The sequence below is a fragment of the Zootoca vivipara genome, chromosome 7, assembly GCF_963506605.1.
Source record: "Zootoca vivipara chromosome 7, rZooViv1.1, whole genome shotgun sequence".
Taxonomy (NCBI): Eukaryota; Metazoa; Chordata; class Lepidosauria; order Squamata; family Lacertidae; genus Zootoca; species Zootoca vivipara.
The window spans coordinates 80,303,657-80,320,183 of record NC_083282.1 but is presented as its reverse complement, the minus strand read 5'-3'; the positions used below and the strand labels follow the sequence as shown (position 1 = coordinate 80,320,183).

The window sequence follows — 16,527 nt, the reverse complement described above, 5'->3', positions numbered from 1 at the left end:
TAGTAAGCACTGGTTAGGTAGCTCATCAGAATTTTGCACTCTAAACCGGACACCGTTTGGAGGAGTACCGAGCCGCTTGGCCCAATAGGAACCTGTCCGCAGCAAGGTGGTCAAGTCCACCTTACCTATAGAAAAGATACGCGGTAGAGGGGAAAAGGCACAACTTTAATCTTCCATTTCCCACCCTTTTCTTTTAGGCACTGCCAGTAAAAAAAAGGGGGGGGGGAGGGAAGGAGCTCATGTTTCCAAGTAAATCTTTCCAGGCTGTAGGTGATGATGACAATTCCTTCTGCTTTATTGCAGTGTGGGAGAGTAAACAGCCTGGATATACGGTGTGTATCAATATGCCACTTGTTAATAAGCAGGGATGCAAATCATAAATATTCGGCTGTTTGATCACTGGTTTTTTAATTAATGTTTTGATGGTATCCAATAAGAATAAAAGTCAGGGTGATAATATTGAGGCCAGGGAACAGAAAAAAGAGGCAATGATTGTGTGTGTGTGTGTGTGTTACCTGATTTATATGATGGATAAACTATCAGCTCATCCAGATTTATATACCAAGAAGGGTGTGTGTGTGTGTGTGTGTGTGTGTGTGTGTGTGTGTGTGTGTGTGTGTATTCTCACTTAATTCAAATGTTTACCTAAAATGTTCCCAAAGGAGAGCAACGTAGTCAAAATTATCAGAATTTAATAGTGCAACATTGTAATTTGTAGACAGCTTTTCAATAAGTTCTCTCTGAGAGTTTGATCCTACCTGTGTATCTTCTTTTAAGGCGCATATAAGGACTCTCACTGGTCTACCTTTGTGTCCTCGCTGAGGATGCATTCAAAACAGCCAGGGCCACCAAACCATGACGGTCTGGCAGTGGGGTGGTGGTGGTGTTGTAACTGGCATGGTGGCTGCCTGTGCAAATGCTTTGGCTCTGCCCATATACAAGAGACCCAGCCCTGCCATATTTCAAAGGTATTTTCAAACCCTGACTCTAGACAAGCCTCAAAAACTAAACCCTTAGTTTTGCCTTTGGGTCATTTGTTTCTAATTAATGAATAGATGGTGGGAAGGGGTGGGGTGGGGGCAAGCTGAGTCACAACCACAACATAAGGAGAGGAGGCTTTAACCCTTTGCTGCTGCCACGGTCCCAATGCAGAATCATTCCTCCTAGTGGCTGCTATTTGCAGTGGAACCCTTGAAGGCTTTGATCCCAGTGTGAATAGCAGTGGGTGTGGTGATTCTCCACCTGAGCTGCATATTTTAATTTTGGACGTAAATATTAATGTTTTAATGGGGTTTGCTTTGTGTATTTTACAGATGGGTGTTCACATTTTAAGGGCATTGTTTTATTGTGTACAGTACTTTAATTGTGGATTTTATATTTCGATGCTTGCATATTTGGCTTTTAGTCTTGCAAACTGCTTAAACACCTATTTTGGCATTAAGCAGTAGTAACAACGACAACAACGACGACAACAACAACAACAACCTAGCTAATGCTGGCACTGGGAGGAATCACATGTTCTCTTCCTATACAGCCTTCTTATATTATACGTCTTCTTATAATATTATTATGTACTAAAAGGTCAAGGGACCCCTGACCATTAGGTCCAGTTGTGACCGATTATGGGGTTGCAGCGCTCATCTCGCTCTATTGGCTGAGGGAGCCGGTGTACAGCTTCCAGGTCATGTGGCCAGCATGACAAAGCCGCTTCTGGCGAACCAGAGCAGCTCATGGAAACACAGTTTATCTTCCCGCCAGAGTGGTACCTATTTATCTACTTGCACTTTGAAGTGCTTTCGAACTGCTAGGTTGGCAGGAGCTGGGACCGAGCAATGGGAGCTCGCCCCATCACGGGGATTCAAACCGCCGACCTTCTGATTGGCAAGCCCTAGGCTCAGTGGTTTAGACCACAGCGCCACCCGCGTCCCTAATTATGTATTACTGCATTGCATTTTTGATATCCCATCCTTCCTCCAAGAAGCTCAGGGCAGTGCGCAGGGTTCCTTCTCTTTATATCCTCTCAACAATCCTATGAGTTAGGTAGGTTGCAAGAGAATGATCAGCCCAAGGTGTCCCAGTGAGATTTTTTGGTTTCCTGGGTTTTGACCTTGGGTCTTCCCAGTTCCAAGTTCATTAAATCATGGTTTCTTGTAACTGAAGGAGCAGTATTCAGTTGTTCCCTCACCACTGTCATTACAATGGAATGCACAAATGGGGTTCTATTAATTTCTAAGCCACTACTAGACACTGCTTAACATTTTCTGCAGCCACCAGGACTAGAAACTTTATAGAGTTAATTAAAAAATAAAAGTTGGCATTATCCAGCTGCCAAATGGGGCACCACACAAAGAGAATTATACCTAGTAGCTATAATCCCAGAATGTCATATTGGAGTACAATGCAAAAGGTGTACATAATACTGTACCTGAAAGTATCTGCCCATTGTTTACCAGCAGAAGCAGAACTGAGGTCCCTAATTCCTGAAAGTTTAAAAGGATTCCCCCAAGATTTCAGAGAATTTTGCATCTGGTTTCCACCAATTCATTTCAGTCTTTTTAACCTGGACAGATTCATGCCCACTAATGCAATATGGGAGCTTCTCGCAAGGTCATTGGTTTTCTGCATTGATGATTGCTCTGCAAAGGACAAAAGCTGGTGCCCGAGCTGTTAAAAATGGCTGATGATGTTAAGCAGAATTTAATTTATCAACTCTTAAAACACATCCACTATTTGCAAATCTAGGGTGCAATCCAACAGGAAGTTATTTTGGAAGTGAGCGGGGGCTGCACAGGAGAGCGCTGCTAATAATTCAATAATAACAATAATACTTGGCATTTATCTAGTGCCTTAGAGTGTTGAAAGCACAACTTGCTGTAATCCTTACAAGAAACCTGTAGAGCAGGTCAGCCTCATTATCCCCATTTTGTTGATGCAGGGACTGAGGCCAAGGAAGACCAGCTTGGGGGTCACCTAGTGATCTCGTGGCAAAGGCAAGACCTGAGCCAGGGAATCCTGATTTGTAGCTCGTTCTCTCAGCCAGCTGCTGTGCTCCAGGGGCTCCATACAAGTCCTCTTGTGCAAATCCCATTAGTTTCGGTGGTGCTTGCTCATAACGTCTCCCCGCTGAATTGAACCCTCGTTCTGCACAATAAGCTGCTCATGGAATATTGAGCAACAAACAGAACGGGCTCGGTTTCGGTGTGCCGTTCAAAGGCAGGCTGGCGATCCTTGCAAAGCCTTTTTGTGGCTCCAAAATCAAGCTTCTGCCGAGAAGGCAAGAGGGGAGGCCTTTTGCATTGGAAAGGGGCGCCGCTTCTCCCCAAAACTGAAATGTGCTGCTTCTCATTCCCCCTCTCCCTGCCCGCCTGCACCCCCCCCACACACACTCCAGGCCTCACGGCATTGCAGCGCTTCCCATTACGTAACTTCATTTAATAATCCCAGGCTGGACTTGGTGCAATTTAACAGCTTCAGAGGAGCCCAGCACTAATGCATCGATTTGGGCTTTAATAGAATTTCGTTGTCAATGGCCGGTGGCCTGCCGCAGCGCCTACATGCTTCAATCTTAACCCATCCGAAGGCTCTGTTCGTTTCCAGTTGAGCTCCGTTTGTTTCCAGTTGAATAGGTTAAGCAAAGACAGACCTCACTGTTCTCAATTCACTTTATGATCCTCCCATCATAAAAAATAATATCAGCACCTTGCTTTTCATGTCAGAACTACATTTGAGCGGCTATTCCCTATGCCCATGAGTAAATCCCATAAAAGCTGCCCCGTTGTACTGTCGCTATTTTTCCTTGTGGATGATTGATTGATGGATGAGTGCTGACACTTCAATGAAGCTATTTCGACTGCCATCTCAATCCGATGATGTGAGGGGTATATTTTCTGTCCATGCCTCATTACTTCAGAATGACATTCCTGGAACTTCATTTACTTTTCCCCTCCTTCCCTCAAGCGCCATATTTTTTCCCATCTAGGTTATGCATGCCATAAAAAAAGCAATTTGCTATTATATGTGGCATAAGGGCAACACTTTCCCTAGGAGGTAAATAAGAAGGGAATTTTTTTTCCCTCTTCCCCCCCTCCCCTCCTTGCTTCCATGTTGAGTTTAGGGATCGTGTCAAAATTTCTCAGACAATTCTGATGTCAGATTTTTCTGTTCTCAGAAACGGGAGGAAACACTAAACAGATTCCAACCTATGTTTGTTCAGGATTCCATTTTATTTTAGCTTTAGCTTGTACTGCTTTTATTCCTCTAAGAATTCTGTCTTTCTCCCCCGAAACACTTTCAGTTTTATGTCTAGTGTATGCCCCTCTTTATATTTTGAGTAGCAATTTATGACTCAATGCAGTCTTATTTCTCCTTTAAGGATATGAAAACCCATTCTTTAAATGCACAGACAGATTGTCTCTTAAAGGCTGGCTTTGTATAGAAAATGCTTAGCTGGAGAAAAGGAGCTTGTGCCTGTATTTAACCCCTACAAACAATGTACTGGGTGATGGGGAGAGCTCACCATTAAAACGTCTTGGAAGCTATCCGTGAGTTGACATAGAACCCAATTTTAATCTGTGTAATACAGTATTCCTGTTAATAATAACATATAATTAAGACATCCGTTAAAAATCCATAACGTTAATTTAATGGAGAAAATCTAATACAGTCCTATTGGAATTTTTACGTTAAATTAACTTTAACGGGCTTTTAATGGATGTCTTAATTAGATCTCATTATTAACGTGAATATTCCACAAATTAAAATCGGGACCTCAAAAGTTTTAATGGGGGGGAAAAGTTAAAAGAACCATTTTTAAACAGAATGTTTCCTTCTGCCTCTTTTTCAAGGCAATTTAGCTCCTTTGGAAAATGAGCTGGAATTTTAAATATAGGTAACAGGAGATAGTGATTCTATCTTAGGGTCTTTGCATTACTAAGTATCCACAATAGTCTTGTTTTGTTCTTGCATTGATAAAAGCTGGGGAAAGGTTCGAGCCATCGACACACATGTTAAAAACACACCTTTTCTCATTTTCGTTTGTTTGGAGGGGGGAAAGTTTCATTGCATACACCTTGAAATACAGAAATATGACGATGCTTAAATTAAAAAAAGAAAGCAAAGACAATGTGAATAAAAGAGCTGGAGGAACAATCCATTTCCAACAAATCTTTGGCAACAACAGGGTTAACCGCAACTATTGGAACAACTTGCTGGGAAGATTAACGCTGTTCCGAGTTTTTTTGGCTCGGGATCTGTTTTAACTTAATAATTCTTCTGCTTACGGTGATGTATTGATCCCTAGTGCCATGACTGGATTGGGCAACCCAGGTGCACCACTAATAGCTGCACGGAGTTGAAACATTTCCTTTAGACAAACTATCCCAAAGGGGTTATAAATAGGAAACAGAGATTACCATGAAAAGCAAACCTTCCAGTGTGACTGCATCTTGTGGAGCACGCTTGGACATTAAACGATGAAGAATTATACTTCCCACCCACCCCCTTTCCTGTCGAGTGTTACAAATTGACAAAATAAGTACATCAATGTTTTCAGTCATTATCCTACTTCAGTGGTACTTTGTTTTAGTGACAGCAGAAGGGGACAGTGGAGACCAGACAGCCTTGCTGCAGTTTATCAATGAAAATCTAATATCGTCCATAAGCAGGGGAGTGGAAATCAATACTTCATTACCAAATTGTTAGTGAGGATGAAGAAGAATAGCTGGAGGCTTTTATTATTCTTTTGGCAGTCGTCTTCTCAGTCCGGGTTGTTGGAAGTTCAATGTCAGCCGCGGTGCGACGTGCGGAGAAGGTGTGGGCAGTCAGGGCGGGAGAGCTGGGGGTGGGGGGTTAAGGCATTGGTCCTGCAATCAGAGATAATTAAAAACAAAACAAAGTGACAATGCAAATGACAACATCATAATTGCTTCTTTAAAAAATTGCATTTCTTTGAGCTGATGTGTTTTCAGGTACATCTGTTCCAGAGGGATTCAATAAGAAAGCAAAAGTGCAAATAGATATGTAACTATAAGGTTGTCTAGCAGCCACAGCAAACCTGGTGCCCTCTTGATGGTTTGTACTACAACTCCCATCAGCCCCAGCCAGCTGGCTGGGGCTGATGGGACTTGTAGTCCAAAACATCAAGAGGGCACCAGGTTGAAGAAGGCTGCCCCATATGGTTTAAAATCAAAGAACCTCAGGGACTGCTTACTCCCATATGAACGTGCCCATGCTTTAGAAAAATCGTTCCCAAACTTTTCAGTTGCTGCTTGCTTGGTTCCATAAACTCTTCCCCAGTGCCCCCTACCCTATAAAAAAGCACTATTCAGAGTAGTGGTTTGTGCAACCCACTGAGGAAGATAGCAACACAATGAAATTCAAAGCAGTAACAATCAATTGCACCATTTATTCAAAATCCAATTTTCGTTTAATTACATCAACAAAATGAATTAACTGGACCCAGTGGTACCAGCCTTTCAAAGCCTGGTGGTCATTTACCCCTCCAGCGCCTCCTTGCTTCTCCCTTACCTCTCTACACTGCCTTAGGTAATCCCACTGCCCCCCCCCCCGGAGCAATAACACCCAGTTGGGGCACCGCTGCTTTTGCAAGTCCGATGAGCCCCTTCCCTGGGTTCCCGCAGCTGCATCTGGTGTACTGGGAAGCAGGCCTTTTTGACCATGCCACCATTTTTTGTGCTCAACCATCTTGAAACAACAGGTGAAGAGGGATGTGTGGCCACCTGGGAGGCTAGCTCTGCTCCCTACTCCCAGTTTGAACCTCTCACTAGGTACAAAAGGTCACACAGATGGTATAGTGGGCATCATTAGTGAGCTTTGCTGGCACAAAGGGGCCTGCCAGCAGCTGCCCTGTGCTGGCGCTGAATGTGAACCCCGCTCTCACTCTGAATGCCATTTCCAAGCCACCTGCTGCTTGATCCTGAAAATATTTTCTATGGGGCAGTTAGCCCCTCTTTCACCAGTGAGGATGCCAAGCGCTGGTTCACATGGTGCTGTTTAACATGTAATAATTGCAGCCATCACATTATAGTTTGGCGAGGTGAAACGATGACTGCAGCTCAGAGCTCAGCTCTTTTGTTGAACTTCCTTATCAGGCGATCACAGTACCTGTCAGTCGTAACAATTAAGTAATGAGCTGTGCACTTAAGAACCACCATCTCAACATATCATGCAAATTAGCTAGTAAGTAGCAACTGGAATATAGAAAAAGACAGGAGACGCTTTCTGTATCGTTCTGAATGGTGGGCTTTGCATTTCAGTTCAGTGTTATTTGGTTCTCATTCAGAGAATGAGAGTCTGACTAAATATGCTTGCATATGAAAGCCATATGAAAAGCCTTTGACTGTGTCGACCACAGCAAACTATGGCAAGTTCTTAAAGAAATGGGAGTGCCTGATCACCTCATCTGTCTCCTGAGAAATCTCTATGTGGGACAAGAAGCTACAGTTAGAACTGGATATGGAACAACTGATTGGTTCAAAATTGGGAAAGGAGTACGACAAGGTTGTATATTGTCTCCCTGCTTATTTAACTTATAGGCAGAATTCATCATGCGAAAGGCTGGACTAGATGAATCCCAAGCCGGAATTAAGATTGCCGGAAGAAATATCAACAACCTCAGGTATGCAGATGACACAACCTTGATGGCAGAAAGTGAGGAGGAATTAATGAGGGTGAAAGAGGAGAGCGCAAAATATGGTCTGAAGCTCAACATCAAAAAAACCAAGATCATGGCCACTGGTCCCATCACCTCCTGGCAAATAGAAGAGGAAGAAATTGAGGCAGTGAGAGATTTTACTTTATTGGGCTCCTTGATCACTGCAGATGGTGACAGCAGCCACAAAATTAAAAGTTTGACCAAACTGCGGAAGGCAGTGGAAGACAGGAGTGCCTGGCATGCTATGGTCCATGGGGTCACGAAGAGTCGGACACGACTAAACGACTAAACAACAACAACAACAACAACAACAACAACAACAACAACAACAACATGAAAGCCACTAAGGTTTGCATCCAGCTCTCCTTCACAACACAACCCATTTTTCTTTAATTAATGAGTTCAATGATATCTAATCACAAACATTCAGCTGGTTCTTCTTCTTCTTTGGCCATCACCTGTAGCTGAGTAAGATTGTATTCCATGAACATGGTCTTAACGTTGTGTCTGTAAGTGACTGTGGAGGCCGATTCTGGATCCACATGTCCTTCCACAGTGGAGGCATAGGTTTCTGGGCGGGAGTTGATCACGGTGTGGGTTTGCCAAACGTGCCTTCCTCTTAGCTTATTTCTCCCTTTCCCCCTTTCGTCCTGAGTTTGTGCTTCTTCAAAGTCCATGACGCCTTGGGCAGAGGCTATTCTCCAACTGGAGCCCTCGCAAGTTCTAACCAACATGTGAAAAGATTGGGTTCATCTCTGTGACCCAGATTGTCACCTACAGTACTGGCTTCCAGAACTCAGCGTTTCATTAGTGGGAGCTGGCAGTGTTTTTCTTTCTGTGTGATCTGTGGAGAGGGGCACTCTCCAGATCTGAACCCAACAAACCTCTGCAGCCATGACTCACTGGGCCAAAGTCACCATCAAAACTCCAGCTTCTAGCTCTACAATTCTATGATTTTATGACTCTTGACAAACTGTAATCGATTACAGTGGTACCTCTACTTACGAATAACTCTACTTACGAATATTTCTACTTACGAATGGAGCTCTGTCTGCCATCTTGGATGCGGTTTAGATAGGATTTTTTCTACTTACGAATTTTTAGATAGGGTTGCTTCGACTTACGAATTTTTTTCTCCCAATGCATTCCTATGGGATTCGACTTACGAATTTTTTCAACTTACGAATGTGCGTTCGGAACGCATTAAATTCGTAAGTAGAGGTACCACTGTACCTGGTAGTAGCAACAATGATGCCATCATTGTTGCCATCTGTCCACTGCAGGCCTCAGCAGTGTGCCCTAGCCACTATCCAAAGGATACTGGGTACTAACATCTTCCTCACTCCAGAACCCCCTTGCTTGGTTCCTTCCTTCCTTTCTGCCGACAGCACCCAGCCTGTGAGTTGGTCTCCACTTCCACAGTCCTTTGGACCTTCCTTTTTCTGCACCTTGCCTCCTCTGTCACTCCTAATTTCTTCTAGCCATTGCTTTTTAGCTTTCCTGCCACTTCACCTCCTTTCCTTTAGGCTTTCGACCAGCTTTTTCCTGCCCCTGCCCCAGTGCCTTTGCTGCACCCTCCTCCTGCTAACAGTGTACGGCAGGGATGGTGATTCCATGGTCCTGCAGATGCCAACCCTCTGACATTTATCCAATGAAAATAGGGACACCTTATTCAACAACAACAACTTTATTATTTATACTTCACCCATCTGACTGGGTTGCCCCAGCCACTCTGGGCAGCTTCCAACATATATAAAAACATAATAAAACATTAAACACTAACCCCCCCCCCAAAAAAACACCCTTCCCTATATAGGGCTGCCTTTGGATGTCCTCTAAAGGTTGTATAGTTACTTATCTCCTTGGCTCAGGGGTCACATAACTCCATAACCAACCAACATTTTTTCTGATGAAAATAGGGACATCCTAAGGAAAAGCGGAACATTCGAGGATCAAATCAGAAACCAGGATGGTATCTGAAGAAGTGTACATGCACACGAAAGCTTATACCCAGAACAAACTTTAGTTCGTCTCTAAGTTGCTACTGGACAATTTTTAAATTTATTTTGACTGTGTCAGACCAACACGGCTACCTACCTGGATCTAGAATGGTTTCTGTAAATCTGGGACTGTCCCTGGACAAGGACACTTTGAGGGGTCTGCAGATGATGCTGGACAACAACTTTCATCAGAACCAGCCAGCATGGCCAATGGGCAATAATGATGCGATTTGTTGTAGTCCAACAGAATCTGGAGAGCCATAATAATAATAATAATAATAATAATTTATTATTTATACCCCGCCCATCTGGCCGGGTCTCCCCAGCCACTCTGGGCGGCTTCCAACAGAAAGAGAAAACACAATAATCTATTAAACATTAAAAGCCTCCCATCTGTAGGATAGAGCCTCTCTTATTACTAGGCCTTGAAAAGTTCCTCTACTCTCATCCCTCCTTAATTTGTATTTTCCTTCTGCCTTCTTCATCCAGCCTTTTACTTCCTCACAGACTCTGGTCCATAGCTGCCAAGTTATCCCTTTTTTAAAGGGATTTTCTCTTATGCTGAATAGGCTTCCTCGCGAGAAAAGGGAAAACTTGGCAGCTATGCTCTGGTCTCTTTCATCCCCGCAGCAAAATGTTTGTGAACATTCCATGACATCACTCCCACTCAGGCAATCAGTATGAAGGGCACCACTGCCCAAGCCCTGAAGTGCATTACAATATAGATGTATATAGATGTATATTTAGGGTAAATCATATTTAAATAAACTGAATAAGTAAGTTCAGGTCTCTCTGTCAAAAGCTTTCTCTTACCGGGCTATACAAGGGGTTAGAAGAAATAGGTCGGGAACATGGACTTAGCCGGGGGAGGGGGACAAGGGGGACAGCTGCCCCCCAAATCAAGTGAATCAATAAATATACTTAACCAACTGAGGTTCTGCCCCCCCAACATGAAACCTGCCCCCACCATAAACCCTGGCTATGCCCATGTTCGAGAGTATATAAAATCAATATCTCCACCAAGCTTTAAAAAAAAATTATTTCTTCTTTCAGTTCCTTTTCATGATGCTGTGAAATTTTCTTTGCTCATCACTGACAAGTTTCTTAACTGAAACATCATGTCAACTTTTCTCTGGAGAAGGAGAAGCTGGCATTGCCAATGGGAAACTGCGTTTTGCAAGGCTAAAGCAGCACACAGAAGTTCATCAGGAAAATGGAAGGAAAAGATGCACTTCTGCCAGCTTCCTGCCACAGGGCTGTCCCCACTTTAGCTTGAAGATAGACAAGATTGCCAGATTCAAAACAAAGCAGGCGTACTTGCCTTTTAAGAGCTATGTGTGTGCAAAAATTCAGTGGTTGTGATTTCAACCATCATGATGATGAGACGAGCCTCTCCTGCGAACATTTGCCCTTCCGTGCAACTCTTAAAGGCATAGGAACCTCACACCAGGACATCAGCAGACAAACAGCAGCAGTATCTCTCTATTTCTGCCCCCCCCCTTATATATGCCATACAGCCAAAGACTCATCCAGTTCAGCACCCAGTTCTCACAGTGGCCAACAAGATGCATGTAGGAAACTTACAAGCAGGACCCAAGCACAAGTGCAGTCTCCTCTCTCGCAGTTCTCAGGAATTGCCAATCAGAAGCATACTGCCTCTCACCATGGAGACAAGAGCAAAGCCATCATGGCTCTCAGTTTTCGATAGCCTTATCCTCTGTAAATTTGTCTGATCCCTCACCCAGGAACAAGCAAAGCATGCGCCGAGCAAGTGAGCAAGCAGCCAGCCACTGAGCGAGGCTTTTACCAGGCGGCAGCTGGCTGCTCGCTTGCGGGGTGTGTGTGTGCCGAGTGGTACCCTCCCCAGAGTGGAACCCGGGGCGCCCCACCCCCATTGCCCCCCTTGCTACACCCCTGGGTCCCCTCAATATTCCTTTGCGACCGTGTGCACGCTGAGGACAAACCGACGTGCTTGATGCTAAGCAAGTTTCAGTCTGGTCAGTACCTGAATCAGAGACCCCCTGGAAATGACTTATTGAGTTCTATTATGGATGAAAACAAGATATAAAATATATTATGAATTGTATTCAATGTAGCACTAAGTTAAAGTCACGTAGAGATAACGCTGTTCTGCAGGCAACAGGTTATGGGCCAGCAGTGATAAGTCGGCTGCTGGCAACTTGGTTGCACAACACATTGTACAATTTGTTGTGCAGCGAGTTCCTGCAAATGCAGCTGTTGCATTGGATTCCTCTGTTGCACAATTTAAAACTCACCCACCTGCTAGCACTAGTGGACCAATAATGCCAGATACAGCTCTAAATGCATACATAAATAACTTTAAAATAAGTTATTCTAAGCTGAGATCTGCAACATGCTGGATCACATATCACATTGTTCATGTAAGTGGCATGGGTTGCCCTTGTGAGGGCTCCCCGCACCCCATAATAATGGCACAGACAACAGACAGCGAGGCATTTGTCAGGGTCAGGCATTTCTCTGCAAGCCTTGGTAGTTGATTTCCACCCCTCCCCCTCCTGTTGGGGAGGGGCCTTTAAGAAAATCTCTGGTGAAATTAGGCTAGGAAAAGGGACTCTGCATCTTTGAGTAATGAGACTGGGAAACTGGGAACGCGTTTCCCACTCACTCATTTCTCACTGTACGGCATTCCGATTTCGTGACACTTCCTAATAAATCATTGCTTATCACTCACATGGGAACGTAACACGGCTCAAGTTAAGATTCGTTAGCGATTGTAAAGAAGAAACATGAATTGCTCTATATCAGAGCTTTTTGATCATCATCCGGCCCGCTGCAGGCACTCTTTTTTTATTGTTATATTTACTGTAACTGTTGTTTAAGGCATAAATAAAAGAGCAGGAAAGCACAGAAAAATATGAATAATGTAAATAAATTTATTTGTCTTATTTATGCATTGATGTAAGCATTTGGCAATTACTCTGCACAGCGGTTTGTATCCGGCATCAGAAAGAGAGAGAGAGAGAGAGACTGAGACTGTTTCAGAGGCAAACAGATCTGATACTGGAAGGCTGTTAATAGCATCAAACACAGCTGCACACACCTGGCCCCACCAAAAGGCCTTCTGATGCTACTTTCAAGAGGGGGCACTGAGAAGTCCACCACCCACTGTGACCTTTCCTGGCCAAGCAAATCAGGGGTGGTTTCTGTAGGCAACGGGCCTCCTCTCTTCCCTCTCCCTCACCTCAGCATTGTGGCTCCCTCTCCAGGAGTGGATGTTGGTAATATGGCACCCTGTGCAAGACCAAAATTTGACACCCACACCCACTGCTCAGCCCTGGAGCAAAACTAGCTAAGCGAGGCACTGGGCTTTGGGAAGGAGGTGCAAGGCTCTGGCAAGGAAGGAGGTGGGAAGGCACCCCCTCAGCTCAGCGCCCTGTGTGGGATAACAGGACATGCTGTCCTAAGTCCGCCTCTGCCCCCCTCAGGGAATCCTGGGAACTGTAGCTTCTTAAGCATGAGGGTAGTTGCCAGGAGGCCCCTCACAGAGCTGTAATCCCCAAGAGACTATAGCTCCCAGGATCCTTTGGGGAAGCCATGACTATTATAGTCATGACTCTTATAGTCAGGTAAAAAAGAAGAAGAATGCTTTAAATGTGTGGTGTAGATGATGTGACACAGATCTCGTGTTTGTATGCATTTAAAAAAAATCAGCTCTCATTCCTGTTGTTGAAACAAAGTTAAAACATTCCTTCCAGCAGCACCTTAAAGACCAACTAAGTTTTTATTTTGGTATGAGCTTTTGTGTGCATGCAAGACCATGCACAGGAAAGCTCATACCAAAATAAAAACTTAGTTGGTCTTTAAGCATAGCTGCCAAGTTTTCCCTTTTCTCGCGAGGAAGCCTATTCAGCATAATGGAAAATCCCTTAAAAAAAGGGATAACTTGGCAGTTATGTCTTTAAGGTGCTGCTGGAAGGAATGTTTTAATTTTGTTTCGACTACGTCAGACCAACATGGCTACCTACCTGTAACTACTCCTTTTGTTGTTGTTTTAATTCTTCTTTCAGCACCCTTAACAAACTACATGTCACTCAATTCTTTAAGGGAAGCCATGACTATTGAAGTGGTATAAGAGTTGGAGTGCTTTAAATGCATAGCATGGATGTGAACCTGATTTTGTGCCTTATACTGTATATTGGCTTGGGGGGGGGCACTTTTAGCCTTAGGAGAAAGGCCTTAGCTCAGTGGCTGAGCACCTGCTTCAATCCCTGGCATCTCCAGGTAGGGTGGGGAAGAGATCTTCTCCCTGAAATTATGGAGAAGCTGTAAAGGGGGGGGAGCAATATATGTTTGCTCCACCCACTTTGGTCTCTGGCCCTGCCCACCACTGACATGTAACTACAGGAAGGTGGGCCAGAAAGTGGCTCTCAGTCTGAAAACAGTGCCCCCCCTTTGGTGTGGACAAGTCTAGAGAACTCTCACCTGTGGAGGGATGTGCCTGGCATCCCCCACATCACTAATGTGTTTCCCAGCTGGGGTAGATGTGAAAGATCTCACTGTGATGGACACGCGTGGTCCAGGAAGTTCTAGTCAACTGCACTCCTTATGCCATGCCTTCTCCGCTTATCACCACGTCTGCAGCAACTCTGAGATAAAAGCACGGCGAGTCAGGAGGAGTCCCTAATTATTCCGGAGTTCCTTTTCCTTCTTTTCAATTTGCTTCAGGCCTTTGATTAACCCCTTGATCAGGCAATCACATCTGGGATTGAAGCAAGTTAAGTGGTTGTCTTCAGTTATAGGCTTCCATTTGCCTGCTGAACCACAGGAGAAACAAGGAGATCTCCTTTCATTAAGCAAAAAGAAAGCCCTGAAACAAAATTGGTGAACGTAACACAGGCACACCAACTTTGTGTAATCATGAAGTTGGTGAGGAGACTACATTTGGTGTGTGTTTTGTGTCAGTGTTATAAGGTTGACATTTACTTACTTACTTACTTACTTACTTACTTACTTACTTACTTACTTACATACAAAAGTCTGCCTCTTGCTCTCTTTGAATGGGAGAGTGCCTGCCTAGTTCTCCCACAGCAGAACAATAGTTTATGTATTTACCCATAATTTCCTCCCTGATATCTACTGTATCTCTCTGTTCAAACTCACGTACGCACTGCTGCTACTGAAGCTACAGATTGAAGCAAAGACCAGCATGAGGGGAAAGAGGCTTCTTTCTTGTTCTGTTTTCCTCTCACTTCCCTAACCTGCTTTTGCCTTCACTTCTTCTTCTCAGGCATGATGGTGGTGTAAAACAGCCCAGGAAGATTTTTTTTTTTGGGGGGGGGTAGTTCACATTCCTGCTTACTCTGCCTTGGGCGCACTCCCACTGCAAGTTTTTGACATGTGAACATGCTGGGAATGTGGGTATGAGAGAGCACATCTTCCTTTGAGACTCTGTGCTGCCATGTGATGCCCCAAATCTTCCTCCCGCAGTGCATATTACGAAAGATAGTCACAATAAAATCTTATTCAAATCTGGTATCAGGGACAGAAATCACATGGTGTCGCTGTGACACCATGATTCTTTTTAGGTGGTGTTTCCTGTCCGCATCATTGATCTCACTTGGTGTTGCCCTTTAGCCTTCACCTACTAGGCATCAGAGTCCACTGAGGCCCGCCACCGGGGCCAGGCAGTATGGTTGGCCAGCTGGACCTCCCTCAGCCCATAAGAGAAGCAAATGTCCAGTTCTGAAGTGGAAGCCCAGCTTCAAATCTCGTTTGAACAGTCCCGTTCAAGTTATTTCTATGTAAGACTGATGGTAAAATAGGATTCTGATAATACATGTGTACACGTGCCCCTGTGTGCAGAGAATTGATCGCATAGTCAGCTCCAGATCAGACAATCTATTGCTGATTTTGTCACAAGAGGGTGGGAGGGCCGCTGTTGAAACCGGGGATAAGTATTTGACAATGCTGTGAAGGCAACTTTGCTAACGATTTTTGAACAACCTCCAACCGAGGCCTAAATGCCTCCAATATCCATAAACAACTCTATACTGTCCAGTTAGGGAGACAAAGACATAGAGGCTTGTCAGGAAGATTTGCATGGCTAAGTATCCAAGATCCCAGAGATGATGAGGGACTGTTTGAGAGGGGAGTTTGGCAGCGTGGCGGGTGGCAGGAGAGAGCAGGCCATACGGAACGGATGACTATCATTACAATATTGCAGAGCCTTACACCTTCCCAATTACTGGCGGGTTTCATTAATTATGGCAACATTTCACCAACAGAGTCCCCATTCTACCCCCCCTCCCTCTGCTTTGTCACCACCGCCCCTCTATCTACAGAAAATGCACAACTCAGTAGCTGATCACCCATGAAAAACTGGGCCATGTGGCCGCCTGCTCAGGCTGGGAAAAAAATGGAGAAATAAATAAATAAGGCAGTGTTTGGCTCTGAAATCAAGATGGAGGAAAACAGGGCGGTAATTCAGATGAGTGCAGGAGCTTCTGAACTAGTATCGAGTGTGTCTGGATTTATTTACATTTTTCTAAACTGGGTTCTCACATAGGCAGCATATGCAACAGGGGCATAAGCAAACTGATGTGCTTAAAAGCAAAATAATGAAAAATAAAATAAAAAGGGAAAGGCACGCCCTGCCATACAGTCCAGATGTGTGTACAAAAAGTAGAGGCAGATTATAAAACGGCAGTCACTTAAGCTCTGCTAAGACTGAAGTTTTGCTAGTCGAGATTGGAGAATTGTACAAGGAGAGGTTGCACAGATACTACCGGCTCAGCCCCATTAAATATAATGTCGGGAGCATTTCCCCGCTGTCATCTTGTTACTATCAACAGCATTATCTGTATCAACCGCTTC

The 16,527-nt window shown here is 44.3% G+C and overlaps 1 protein-coding gene across 1 annotated transcript in view; it reads right to left on the bottom strand.

Moving 5' to 3' along the window:
• Positions 1–4,622: 4,622 nt before the first annotated feature.
• Positions 4,623–16,527, bottom strand: part of TSHZ2 (teashirt zinc finger homeobox 2) — a 338,895-nt gene continuing 326,990 nt past the window's right edge. Inside the window, exon 3 of the mRNA XM_060277314.1 lies at positions 4,623–5,861. The gene's annotated coding sequence lies outside the window, so the exon portion shown is untranslated. The remainder of the gene's footprint in view (positions 5,862–16,527) is intronic.